The 13264-nt window shown below is 38.5% G+C and overlaps 1 protein-coding gene across 1 annotated transcript in view; it reads right to left on the bottom strand.

Moving 5' to 3' along the window:
- The window catches only part of Pip5k1b (phosphatidylinositol-4-phosphate 5-kinase type 1 beta), a 411290-nt gene that overhangs the window by 326961 nt on the left and 71065 nt on the right, over window positions 1–13264 (bottom strand). Inside the window, exon 4 of the mRNA XM_033757714.1 lies at window positions 5467–5568. The gene's annotated coding sequence lies outside the window, so the exon portion shown is untranslated. The remainder of the gene's footprint in view (window positions 1–5466; window positions 5569–13264) is intronic.

Below are 13264 nucleotides of genomic sequence, written 5' to 3'. Positions count from 1 at the left end.
AGGGGCGGGGACATAGATACCATTTCTCAATGGGAAAGAATCAAAGAATTTGTGATAATGGCTTAAAATCAGCCCGGGTAGGGGGTTTAATTGAGGGAAGATCCACCTCTTTTCCAATTCCTGATCAGTGCACTAGGCAGTCACTGCCCAGGGTCAGCACATTTCTGACAATCAGAGAGCGTGATGCTGATGGAACAGCTCAACTATCTCACACACAGTAGGTGATGTTCACATCTCTGCCTTCAAACCCAGTCTCTCGCATCAGTAAGCTCCAGCACCCGCCCCCCAGTGCTCCCTCAACTCATATTCAATGTGTTAGGACAATAGCATCACTTCTCACAGCAACCTTCTGCAACCCCTGCCCTCCTCTACTCCCAGATCACTGAGTCCTCATTGCCTGCTCTTTTGCTTCCTTTTCTGGGACATAAATGGACAGTGGAACATGGTAGTTTAGCATATGGGCTTGTCCTGGGGCTGCCTGTTGGCTTCAGTCCCTGTTGGCTTTCTCTTAGTTATTTGACTTCACGCCCATTAATTTACCTCATCAGGCCTCAGTTTGTTCAACTGTGAGAAGGCAGCAATGATAGTACCTCCCCTGAGAAGTTTTAGAAGAATGAATACATCAGTACATAGTAGGCACTCAGCAAATGTTAGAAATCACATTTCTACTTTGATTTCCAAATTCTAGTGGCTTTTCATTTATTTAGGGTATATGTTTTATTATTGCCATCACTACCTCACCCTGGGATCTAATCATCTTATCCGTATATAATTGTCATCACTTCAAAACAAAGGAGACCTAGTCTCTTCTTTCTTCTATTTCAATTCATGCTGCATATAATGGCTAAAAATATCCTCACCATTTATTGATCTACTAGATACTGGGTACTACACCAAGAATTTTAAAGACATTATCAGTAACCTTTGCAATACTTTTTCTTTTTTTTCTTTTTTTTGGTACCGGGGATCAAACTCAGGACCTTGCACTCACCAGGCAGGCACAGCACCACTGAGCTAAATCCCTGTCCAACCATTGCAATACTTTGCTAAGCTAAAGTGACTACTCTTTTTCTTATGATAGATGAGGACACTGGTCTCAGAGAGGTAACTTATCCAAGATCATACAACTGGGAAATAGCAGAATAAAGATAAGAAATCTGGTAATTTTCCTTTATTACACCATACTCTTTCATGACAGCCAACTTCAATATTCAATATGTCATCTCCCTGCTTAGAATCTTAAGTAAATAAAGAAAAGAAATAGTGACTTTGGGAAAAGCACTATAAGCCTTCAAATGTTTTTTTAATTACACAACAGGATTTCCTTTGCCCCACTATTTAAACATATAACAATTTAGCCGTAAATTATTTTTCTAATTAAAGGGTTTTTTTTTTTACTTCTAAGTTCAAACCATATCTTCTAATCAAGTTAATTTATTTGCCACCCTCTGATGGACTGTTGTACTCTCCAAGTTTTCATTTGTGACATTCACTCAACTAGAATGCCCTTCCCTACTGCTTAACAGGCATCTAGCTACATTATACCTAGATCACGTGATAGTGAATATTCATTGCCCACTTGATTGGCTTGAGAGGCACCTTGGAGATTAGTAAATCACATTTCTGGTTGAATCATCGAGGCATGACCTTGGAGACTATATTTTGTCCCTGGCCCCTTTTTAGGTTCTCTTCTTGCTCTGTCTTCCTGGTTGCCATGAGCTGAGCATTTTTGCTTCACCATAGCTTTTCATCATGCTGTATCTGCCTTGAAACCAGTATGGATTGAAATCTCTGAAACCATGAACAAAATAAACTTCTCCTCCTTTAGGTTGTGGGTGTCAGGCGTTGATCACAGTGGTGAAAAGCAGATTAATACACATTTTCCTTGAAGGGCCGGCTTGATAGTCAAGAACTACGAAAAGTCTGAGATTTTACTCTACTTGCAAGATAATTTATCTATTGTACTTTTATGGATGCTGGTAAAAGACATTACATTCTTGGGTCAGAAACAAAGGACAATTTATTCATAGAGCGGTCATAGTAGAGGGAGTATTTGTATTTTTGTGCCATTTGCCCTAGTCCTAATACCCACAGGGCAACGTGAAGAGAGCCAGGTGAATCAATACACATAGCAGGCCACATTGCAGGTGAGGAGCGCAGAGATTTGGGAACCTGAATCTTCTATGATGGAAAATAAGAATGTCTCCCTTTTACTGTCTGTATCTTCCAAGGCTGCAAGAAAATGTGTACTTTGCTTCCTACGGAGACATTATTTCTACTGTTGAATATTGTTTGCCACACAAAGATCCTTGAAAAGATAGCTCAGAACAAAACAGTCCATACTTCTGCTCACAAGATACACAAAAGTCCCATGGATAATTGTTTCCTAACAATGAAGATAATACTTCCTTAACTTAAGTGATATACAAAAGCCTGAAAACAATTTTTTCACTCCCTAGGCTTCACTTAAGTACTTGTTTTGACATTATTGAAATGCAAGTAAACTTTGGTATATTTTGATTTTGCTCATCGCTCTTACACACTGGAAAAGTTAAGTTTAATGAAGTTAATCCATTAAGTTAAAGTCTAAGTTATATTTAAACCAGAACAGGAAAACCAATCAATTTCATAGTCATAATATTAAATTTTTGTTATGGAAATTCTTGTTTATCTGAAAATGAATGTAATATTTAGTGATAAAAGAAAAACTACAAGCCCATATCTATATGTGTCCTGCTCTCATTTTTTAAAAAAGAGTTCAACTAGTGTGGATGATGCATATTTGCAAAATATTCTGTGCAAAACAGTATAACAATAATTTTTGTTTGCTCACTCAGGTTATCATACCTTATATTTAATCAAAATTAAAAAGCATTTTAATGCATTGCTTTATGAACTCTGAAAAGTTATAGTCATTTAAAGTTTGTTAGTTCTACTGAATTACTAAAACCTGTACTAAATGTGCATTTCCAATTTGGTTATTGATGGCACGAGTATAGGAAAATAAAATCTATTGTTTTCTTTTGGTTTTTTTCCCTTTGGTGTTTTTGGCAATTTTACAAGTTTTTTCTTTTATTAAAGAGTTGACGATCAAAGTGTTGACAGAATCCTATGAATATAAAAAACATGTGGGCTGGGGGTTTATTTAGCTCAGTGGTTCTGCTGCCTGCCTCACAAGTGCAAGGACCTGAGTTCGATCCCTGATACCAAAAAAAGAAAAAAATGCATTTTTAAGAACAAGTTGGTCTTACATAAAGTGTTCTTTATATTATAGTTTCTTTGACATTACCCTAGGGCATTTAAACACCTGCCACCCTCTTTCTCATGCAGAAGGGTCACACGTCCTTCGGTGGCTCTCAGCTCCAGCACACCCTTTGCATTTCACGTCTACTGTCAATGGTCACAGCAGTATGCTACCAGAAATCCCTATTACTTCAGGGATGGTAAAAGCTAAGTGTCAATTCATTTGTAATTTGGGAGACAAAAATATTACTCTAGGACAAAAATGGTTTTCAGTGGTACATTATGACCAGTCAGGTCTCTGATGTGAGGACAGTGGCTGACCCGGCGCTGTCATTGATGGGATGACCGTAGGGTTTAACAGTTTAACACTGGCTGATGCTGAAAGTCCAAAAAGGTCAGAGCGTCTGCTTGAGGGATTGCTCTGTACTTACACATACACGATGCTATATTATGCAAAATATGCTTAAATCAATTTTTTACTATCTTGATCAGGAAAAAAATAACATTAACATCTCTTCCTGAGAACTGAGGCTCCCTGAGATTTTGATTGCACATGCCCAGTGGTTCAGGGACTATATAGTCTTAGAAGCCTATTGCTCTAAAGCATCTTCGCAGCAGAATTCACCGTCTGGCCTTTCCGTGCCTTCATTTCTTTCTCAGCTATTTCCCATTTCAGATTCTGTTACTTTCCTCTTCTCAGGGCTGACATCCAACTCTTCACACACCAAACACATGGATTTTTTTTTTCCCCCTTTCTTTTTATCACTTCCTGTCATTTCTGCAGGAGCAGTTTTCTCACCCTAGAGAAAGAAGCCTCTTCCCCAGGGGACCTTTCTCTTGGCGTTTGCCTGGGTGTGGTCAGGGTGCGCATATATGTGGACTGCGGCAAAGTTTCTCCTCAATTCAAGAGAAACTCAGGGACAAAGACATCTGGAATTTGCTAGAAGATACTTCCCAGGCCAAACACCAAGCCTTTCCTTCTCACCTCCTTTTACTTTTTGTTCCTGCAGGCAGGTCCCTAAAGTTATCCTATTACACTGTGAGCACCAGACACCAAAAAAAAAGTGCCATTGTGGTAGGTCATAGTTTCCTCTACTTTTTTTCGGGAGGGGGGGGTCGTTCAATCAGATCAACAGTTCTTAACCTTTTTTTTAACAGTTGTTGTAATTAAGATATGTATAACATAAAATTTGACCCTTTAGAAGTATATAGTTCAGGGGCATTAAATACTTTCACATTTTTTTGTGAAACCATCACTACCATCCATCTCCAGAACTCTTTTCTTTTGGGGAAACTACAATTACAAACTCAATGAACCTAAATTCAACCTCCCTCACCTTCCCCGTGTGTGGCAATTACCCTCCTAACTTTTGTTTCTCTAAATTTGACAACTCTATGTGCCTCATATAAGTGGAATCATACAATATTTGTCTTTTTATGACTGGGCCCTCTTACTTTTGACATCATATACCCCCCCACACACACCAGATTAGCCTTAGCCAGTTACTAGCATGTGCAGGGCACTGGAGAACTGCACGGGAAGGCCCTCTTTGTCTTTATTCCTCCTGCAGAACTGTCCTCTCTGCCATTCTGGCTCCTACCACGTCCGCCTGTCAACAAGTTCAAATACTGACTCTCTTCTTTTTGGTTTCTTAGACTGAGTGATGAGATGATTAGACCAGAAAGGAGTAAGTGCTCTCATCTGTGAGATAATGAGCTGTGATTCTAACACTTTTTGAGTTTGGGGTTAGAACACTTCTGAGGATCTGATGAAAGCTAAGTATCTTCTCCCAGAAAACTGCACAGGCAAGCTTTTGTATCTCATTTCACAGCTTTATAAAGGCTGATTTGAAGCCCAGACTTGCGGCACGTACCTGTAATCCTAGCACTCTGCGAGGCTGAAGAAGGAGGATCTCAAGCTTGAGGCCAGTCCAGGGTACATAGTAGTTTGAGACCAGCCTGGATTACAGTGAGAACTTGTCTTAGCAAAAAGGTGTGATTTGGTTTGGGTTCCCTTAAGAGCAGACCCTGAGGTAGGATTTGGGTATTGGTATTAATTTAGAAGGCAACATGATGAAGTAAGATGGGAAAGGGAGTAGACCCAATAAAGGGTGCATTCAAGGGATAACGGAAGCTCAGTGTCTCTGGGTCATATGCGAGAACATGCAGAACACACTGCAGAGTCATTCCAAAGAAGTGTGGAGAAACTGGGTATTTACCTACCTGCTCTTGCCCTTTATTGGTGGAAGGTGGTTATGTTCATATCTGGGTATCTTAACCTCTTCTACGATTGGGCAAGCATGCTGCTGCAGCACAGAAAACCCTCTGGAAGAAAAACAAAAGTAGGTATTTGAGAAGAAGGCTTCCAGGTGCACAAGAATTGCTCACCAAAGAAGACATAATCCCTGTATAGGTTAAGGGAGAGTGGATGGGCATTAACACCACTGGCTGCAGATCCCTGGCAACTCATCTGTGCACCTGGGTGAAGCATCTTTAGAACATGCCTTCCTGGTCTTATACCCTGTAATTCTGTTTAAGCAGTGGGACAGCTTGCTTGTACTCTCAGGCCTAATTCTTTGAACAGATATTTAAACAAACTCTCTTCAAAGTGGCCCTCAGTAGACATACTTGCTCTTTGCCTGAGCCTACACAGTTTAACACAGCCCCATCTGTGGGCATGGTACTCTATCATTATTTACTTCAGACATTCATTTAGACAGCAGTGAGAGCAAGGCCCAGCCCGCTGGGCTCATTTAATGATTCCATGGTTCACTAGAATGAAGCAGAGTGGAAATCTATAAAAAGCTAAGTGGAAATGGCCTCAGTGTTACCTCACCAAACTCTGTCATTCATTCCTCTACTTTATAATTAATGCCTGTAGAGGAAGCAGTCAATTTCATTAAGCAATAAGCAACAACATGGGTACTTGAGTGATGAGAGGTATTTAAAAATATAAATCTCAAGCATGAGCATCAGAACCCTGAGTGGTAGCTTTCCTAACTCACTTTAGTGGAGGTGAGAGCACAGCAGGAACAATGAAGCCATAACTAGGATCATGGATTCTACTGAGTGTTGAATTGTGCTCCCCAAAAGATGTGGTCGATGAATATGAACTTATTTGGAAATAGAGATTTACAGGGGATCACACGAAGATAAAGTCATTAGGATGGGTTTTAATCTAATATAGCTGTGTCCTTATGAAAAGCAGGGAGGGGAGGGAGAGGAGAAGGAAGGAAACATGAAGACACAGGGAGAAGTCTGTCAACTACAAACCAAGGAAGGCTTAAGAATATGCTTTCCCTCCCTGCTTTCTGAACGAACAAACCCTGCTAGCACCTTGACCCTAGACTTCCAGCCTCCAGAGCTGAGACCCTATGTTCCTGTTGGTAAAGGCACCCGATTTGTGGCACTTTGTTGTGGCAACTGTTAGAAACTAACACAGGGACTAAACAGGGAAACAAACTGAAGCCCAATCTTGGGAAGAGGGATAGGACAGTGGGAGAAGATAAAGAACATAACAAGTTCACAGGAAGTGATGTTGGCAGTCCGGATCATCATTGCACATGCCTGAGGCCACTCAAAAGAGTTAAATTCAAGGGCAGGCAATTGAATAAGGACACACTCTGTGGTATAGGCCTGCTTGTCTTCTCTTGTCTTTTGCTGGAAATACTTCCCACCACTTTGAAGAGCTATCTCCTGAAAAAATTCTATGTCCCTATGCCCTCTTGACCAGACTGTGCTGAGAGGCTCCTTATGCACCTACAGTGCCTGGAACTCATTGCATCCTTTGTAGCATGTTTTCCCAAGGGTTTCCCCACCAAGCTGTGACTTCTCTGACCTCAAGAGCCAGGTCTTTTCCAGTTTTGAATCTTCTGTATAGTGATTGCTAATAAATATTTGTTGAAGAAATAAAGAAATGGGTGGATGGATGGATAAAGGTGTAAAATAGATGGTGTTGTTATGATAAAGATTAGTGTACACCTTGGGGATATTTATGTATTCCTTAGGCCTGAAGTGATCATTGGATGTGGTTTTTGAGGTAAGAGCTGTTGGTCAGCAGGACTAGCATCTGGGAAGGGCTTGCAGCTGATTGAGCATGGTAACAGTGTGATTAAAGCCATAGCCATTTACTTACTCATGCACAGGCATGGTTGGTGTGCTGCAGTGCTTCAGGCACTAAGCTAGGTGGGTGGGGAAACTGCAGTTCACTGAAGTCTTTACAGGCTGGTGGAGGGAACCACTTGTAAACAAAGAAGGGCAAAGGCTACATTCTCAGAGGTATTTGCTGTATCATTATTTTATAATAAAGTTAGATAAAATCTTAATGGCTTTCTGTGGAGACATGGTTAAATATACCATGGAGTAGTAATCTGATGAAATACTGTGCTGAAAAAATTAAAAACACTAAAAATAAAGATCTTAGGTAAGGTTTTGGTTAAGATCTATTTAGGTTATGAATGATAGAAGATTTGAAATTAGAGTAGGTATGACTCATGGAAATCATGAAACTAGAGAAGCTAAAGATAAATTTCTTTTTTTCCTTCCTTCCTTCCTTCCTTCCTTCCTTCCTTCCTTTCTTTCTTTCTTTCTTTCTTTCTTTCTTTCTTTCTTTCTTTCTTTCTTTCTTTCTTTCTTTCTTTCTTTCTTTATTTCTTTCATCCAGAGGCAAGCAGGTTGATAGGAGGCCTCTGTAACATCATCATGTTAGGCTCCTTCTCTTACTACTTCCTTGTGGTCCAAGGGCTGATACCACAGCCCCAGCCATCATACCTGCATTCTAGGAAATAGAATGTACCTGTTTTCTTTACAGGTACTTTTCAGAAGTCATATATGACATGTTTCATTTCATCGATGCTCATCAGTATTCAGGTGAGTTCAGAGTCAGCCATTATGTGTTATGGAATAAAAGATTAGCTACATAAAAAGAGATTTTAGTTTGGGAGGAACTGGGGTGGGGGAGCTGTCAGAGAGGCATCACCAATCAGTCATTTCGCAAAGCCAAGCACAGCCAGCTGCAGAAATGAGGTGTTAAGGGGAAACTGACAGAGAGGTCTCCAGGGAAATAGCTGTCACTTTTAGGGGTCCTCTCCAACAAATGGGGAAGGGCCAGTGGCTACTGGTAGTCAGCAGGGCTGGCAGGTGGAGCAAAAAGTTGGACAGGTAACGGTGAGTGTGAATTCTAGCTAGAAAGTCTTATATACTTACACATGCAACTGTCATTATACCAGGGAGGAAAATAATCACTTTCCTCTGCCTTCTAAATTTCATAAACTTTCTTCTTTGTGGGGGGCAACTATGACCTAGAACCATGAGTAAAATATAATTCTGAGAAATGTAACTCCTAGTTTATTTAACACGCCACCATTTGTTATTCAGACACTCATACATACTTCTTTTTAAATCTATGCTTAATTTTCAAATAATGATGCTTCCCTATAACATGATGCAGCTAACTCTCATATGATGGAAAGATCTAAACTCTCTCCCAGAAGAGAAAATACAAAGAACAGTGTGTCACCTCTGTCCATTGTGTGTGATATTCAACACTCTTCCACCTGAATTGGATTCCACTTGGTGGCTTATAACTTCTACAGTGTGATCTAAGGTTAACTACTATTAGGAATCCTATTTTATATAGTAGGAGAATTGAAGATGGATTAATAAAAATGCATTGGTTAATATTTAAAATTTTAAATTTAAAATTGTATAGGGTACAATGATAATGAATGAGGCATCCCATCGGTTTCATAGCAGTGATTTTGGCAGGAAAAACTGGACAGGACAGGCAGATCTACGCAGAATATAGTGCTGGGGCAATGTAATCAAGCTGCCACTGTGTGAATTGATGGACCTTCCAGAAATGATGCCACGTTAGGGCTCAGTGTTGTCTGTTGGTTGGGAGTTTTGATACTCAGTAGTGACCATACTGGCTTTGGTATAAGGCCAAGCTAGTGAGCCCATGTTTAACTTCTGTCTTTGCCACTTTGGCCATTTTGTTAATACCCTGTGTGCTATTTGTAAATAGGTTAGAAGAGTTACATATGTAGTCTCCAGAATCCAAGTCCACTAACCTTCGTGTGTCTTAGTGGTGAAGGGGTCCAGACATAGCAATTTATTTTTCATCTTAGAAAGAGAACTTTGATTCATGGCCCAAACTACTAGACACCTGAGAATTCTGCTTAGTGGTAGAATCCTGAATTTTTCCCAAGTTTATTTCCCACCCTCTGGCACACACATCATTATTGGCATCACACTTCATTTTTACCAAAAGTCCATTAGATTTCACTCATTATTATATATCCTATGGGTTTGAAAATAATGTATAACAATATGCATCCACTAGTATTATCACAGAGTAATTTTACTGCCCTAAAATCCTGCACAGGATCCTTCCTCCAACTACCATCAATCACTGATCTTTCAATGTTTCCACAGTTTTGCCTTTTGTAGTATGTCATTTGGCTTCTACTTTATAATATACATTTGAACTTCCTCTATATCTTTTTATGAGTTGATGGCTCACTTCTTAGCACTAAATAACGTTCTATTTTCTGAATGTATTGTAGTTTATTTATCCATTCACATACTAAAGGACACCTTGCTTGGTTCCAAGTTTTGGCAGTTATGGATAAAAGCGCTATAAACATCCCTGTGCAGGTTACAGGAAACAGAGTAATAGACTTTGTGGAAATGGGAAGGGCGATCTGTGAACGAGAAGAGTTGGGATGACAAGGAGGGGAAGGGGCAGTACAAAGGAGCAAGATGAGATTTGTGTATGTACCAACACCCCATGATGGATGCGCTCATTACGGATTACAAATATATACTGATTTTTTTAAAAAGTCTTTAGCTTTTTTGAATAAAGACAAATGAGTGCAATTGCTAGATCAAACGTTTAGTTTTGCAAAAGAAAAAAAAAATACTGCATGCCAGTGTTGCTGCACTGCTTTGCAGCCGGACCAGAAATGAATGAGGAGAGGACCACATCCTCTACAGCATGTAATGCAGTCAGTGTCCTGGATCTTGGCCACTCTAGCAGTTACACAGTGTTTCCTAAAATACCATTATTGACTTTTTATTGGTTGATCTTCTCTACTGTATTTAACAGGAAGAAATTCTTAATTCTCTACTCCCATCGTTATGCATAGACAGATCTCCCTAAGCAACTTTGACTCCTTTCCCCATTCCTTATTCCTCTGCATAGGATAAATCTGCTTCTGGGAGACACACACTGGTCCTCATTTTTGACTGAGTCGATGTAAATCATCAACTTTCTAAGCACAGGGAACTGCATCTCTTCTGTGTGTGTGTGTGTCTGTGTGTGTCTGTGTGTGCTGTGTATACTTTTCTCTGCTGTGCAGTTCTAAATTCCAAAAATGGAGCATTAGTACACCTATCTGGCACTTGCTTTTAATCCTCTGACAATTTTTCATTAGTAAAGGTGATAACTTGATCTCATAACTTGGACTCTTTGTTGATTTCTCAAGAGGTTTGAATTTGAGGGAAAATAGGAAAGTGACGTATTTGACCCTGTCACACCCCAACATTTCTGTCTTTAATTCATTAATTTGTGCTCTCTTTGCTATGTGGCTCCTTATTTTTTCTTTAGATGACTTCATGTTCCTTTCAGTTGCATTTACTTGGATTATTATCCACTTGTTTTTATTTTATTGATAATTAATTAGAACTAATTATAATTTCCCACTATAATATCTTCTTTGATCCATGAATTAATTACCAATCTGTTTTTAAAGGATTTTAAAATTTTTATTTCTGAGAAATAGGACATCATGAAGATATTTTCAGATGACTATTAAAAAATCTTCACTTCTAAAAAGAAAAAAGTACTTTCTAACAGGTGAGCACTTAAGAAAAGATACAAAAACAACTTAAACATCTAGCTGTTAACCTATCAATCCAAAATGTCTTTCTAACTCTGAATTTCCCTTTTCACGTGTCATAATTTCTGCTTATTTGAATACTTTTTAAGTGGTATTTTTCCATTATGATATTTCTAATATAATAATTTTACATTATGTGTACTCATTTTATCTTCTTGAAGTGAGCATTTTATAGAATGTTGAAAATAAAATGGGCCTCAAGTGAATACCTCATCCAATATCCAACAACACAATTAGCATTTCTCAATTCCCAGACAGTGATCTATTTTACTTTGGCCGTTAATTGTTATGACACTGTAGCTTTCCTTGTGATTTGAAAGGGCATCAAGTCGAATGCTAAGTGATACACATATTTACTACACACCACTACTTTTAAAAACCACATTTTTTGCAGCCCGCCTAAAATACATTTTAATGAGTTTAAGTTATTGGCCTTAAGTAGACAAATTTTTTTCACCAATAATAATATTTCTAGTAGCATAGAGCCAGCTCTTCACGGTTGGATTCTGAACATAAGCTGTAACAACTTTCACTGGCCATCAAACTTTGTTCTATTTGTACACATCAATTCTTACTGTGCTGTCCTGGCTAAGAAACCTTTGATTTCTTAATCAACAATTCAACAAGTTATGCTCATCCAGGCTATTTATTTCAAAGATCCCTTGTACTTGTGTGTACACGTACATTGAACATTAACCTACGTCCATGAAGACACCTAAAAGAAACCATTAAATATCATTAAATATCCTGTATGTGTTTATAATTTCCTGATTAAAATATATATGTTTTCAATTTTTTGGTAATGTTGGCAATCAAACCTTGCACATACTAGGCGTGCACTCTACCACTGAGCTATAGCCTCAGCCCTGCTTTTTTTTAAATTGAGTTTATTGGTACATTTTAGGTATACAGTAGAGTTACATTCATCATTGGGATCTTGTATCTTTACATGACAGATCTTGTTTCTCATTTTTCCCCCATACCCCTGCCCTCCCTACAACCCCTCCATCCTCTCCTATTTACAAAGATTTTGTTTCCATTTTTTCCTTTTCTCCTATTTTTTCTTGTCCCTTATTTCCTTTCCCCTACCCTTCCCACTTGCCCTTTAGCCTTGCTTTTAACATTTACAATCCAAGAACAAATACAATCTATTCATTGTAATTGGGCCATAGATTTCTAAAAGTTCTTTTTTTTTTTCAGTCTAGATTTTGCTGATTGCATCTCTATGGTATTAACACTTTCCCTTCTCCTTTGTATTTCCTGTAAATTATTAGTTAAGTGAGTTTTATCTTAGGGTTCCTTTTGTTTTGTAATCTGCAAGATTCCTCCATGGTTGTTGTTGTGTATTTAAGCAAAGAGGTATATATATAATATTTGATTGCCACTCTTTTTCGTGGTACCAGTAGCCACTGATGATCATTGTATAGATCCACTGTTTCCTTAAATTGTACACAATGATGACATACTATTACTATTTTTTGGGTATTAGCTAAACATTTTCCTTTTTATATGCTTTTGGTTACCTTGAGTCAAAGTTTACACAGTAATTTTAGAAAATTTATGGCTGTTTTTTGTTCAAGTTTAAAAGTAGTATAGTTGGTATATGTGTCTGTCATCAGACCCTGCCATCCTCCAAGAGATGACTGATATTTTCTGGAATATCAATATGTTGTAATGGATTTAATTTATTTAAACCCATTTCAGTTATTATTCTTATAATAATTATATAATTATATAATAATTCACATAATAACTGTCCATTCTTGGCCAATGGAAGCTTATTCTCATTTACTTCCAACTTGTTGCTGTGAACTTCATAGTTGTTGACAACTCCTTGCTCTGTACCATTAATGGTAGAACACTGTACTATATATACCTTATTCTTAATTCTTAGAAAATGCTTAAAAACGGACATGAAGGGCTGGGGATTTAAATCTGTGGCAGTGTGCCCGCTTTGCAAGTGCAAGGTCCTGAGTTTGATCCCCAGTACAGAAACACAAACAAAGGATGTGAATCTTCTTCATTTAAAAAATTTCCCATTGGGCCAGGGATTTAGCTCAGTGGTTCTGGCACCTGCCTCACAAGCACAAGGACTTGAGTTGGATTCCCAGTACCAAAAA

This window comes from Fukomys damarensis, unplaced genomic scaffold (assembly GCF_012274545.1).
Source record: "Fukomys damarensis isolate Sample0158 unplaced genomic scaffold, DMR_v1.0_HiC HiC_scaffold_31, whole genome shotgun sequence".
Taxonomy (NCBI): Eukaryota; Metazoa; Chordata; class Mammalia; order Rodentia; family Bathyergidae; genus Fukomys; species Fukomys damarensis.
This window is presented reverse-complemented; position numbering and strand designations above follow the sequence as displayed.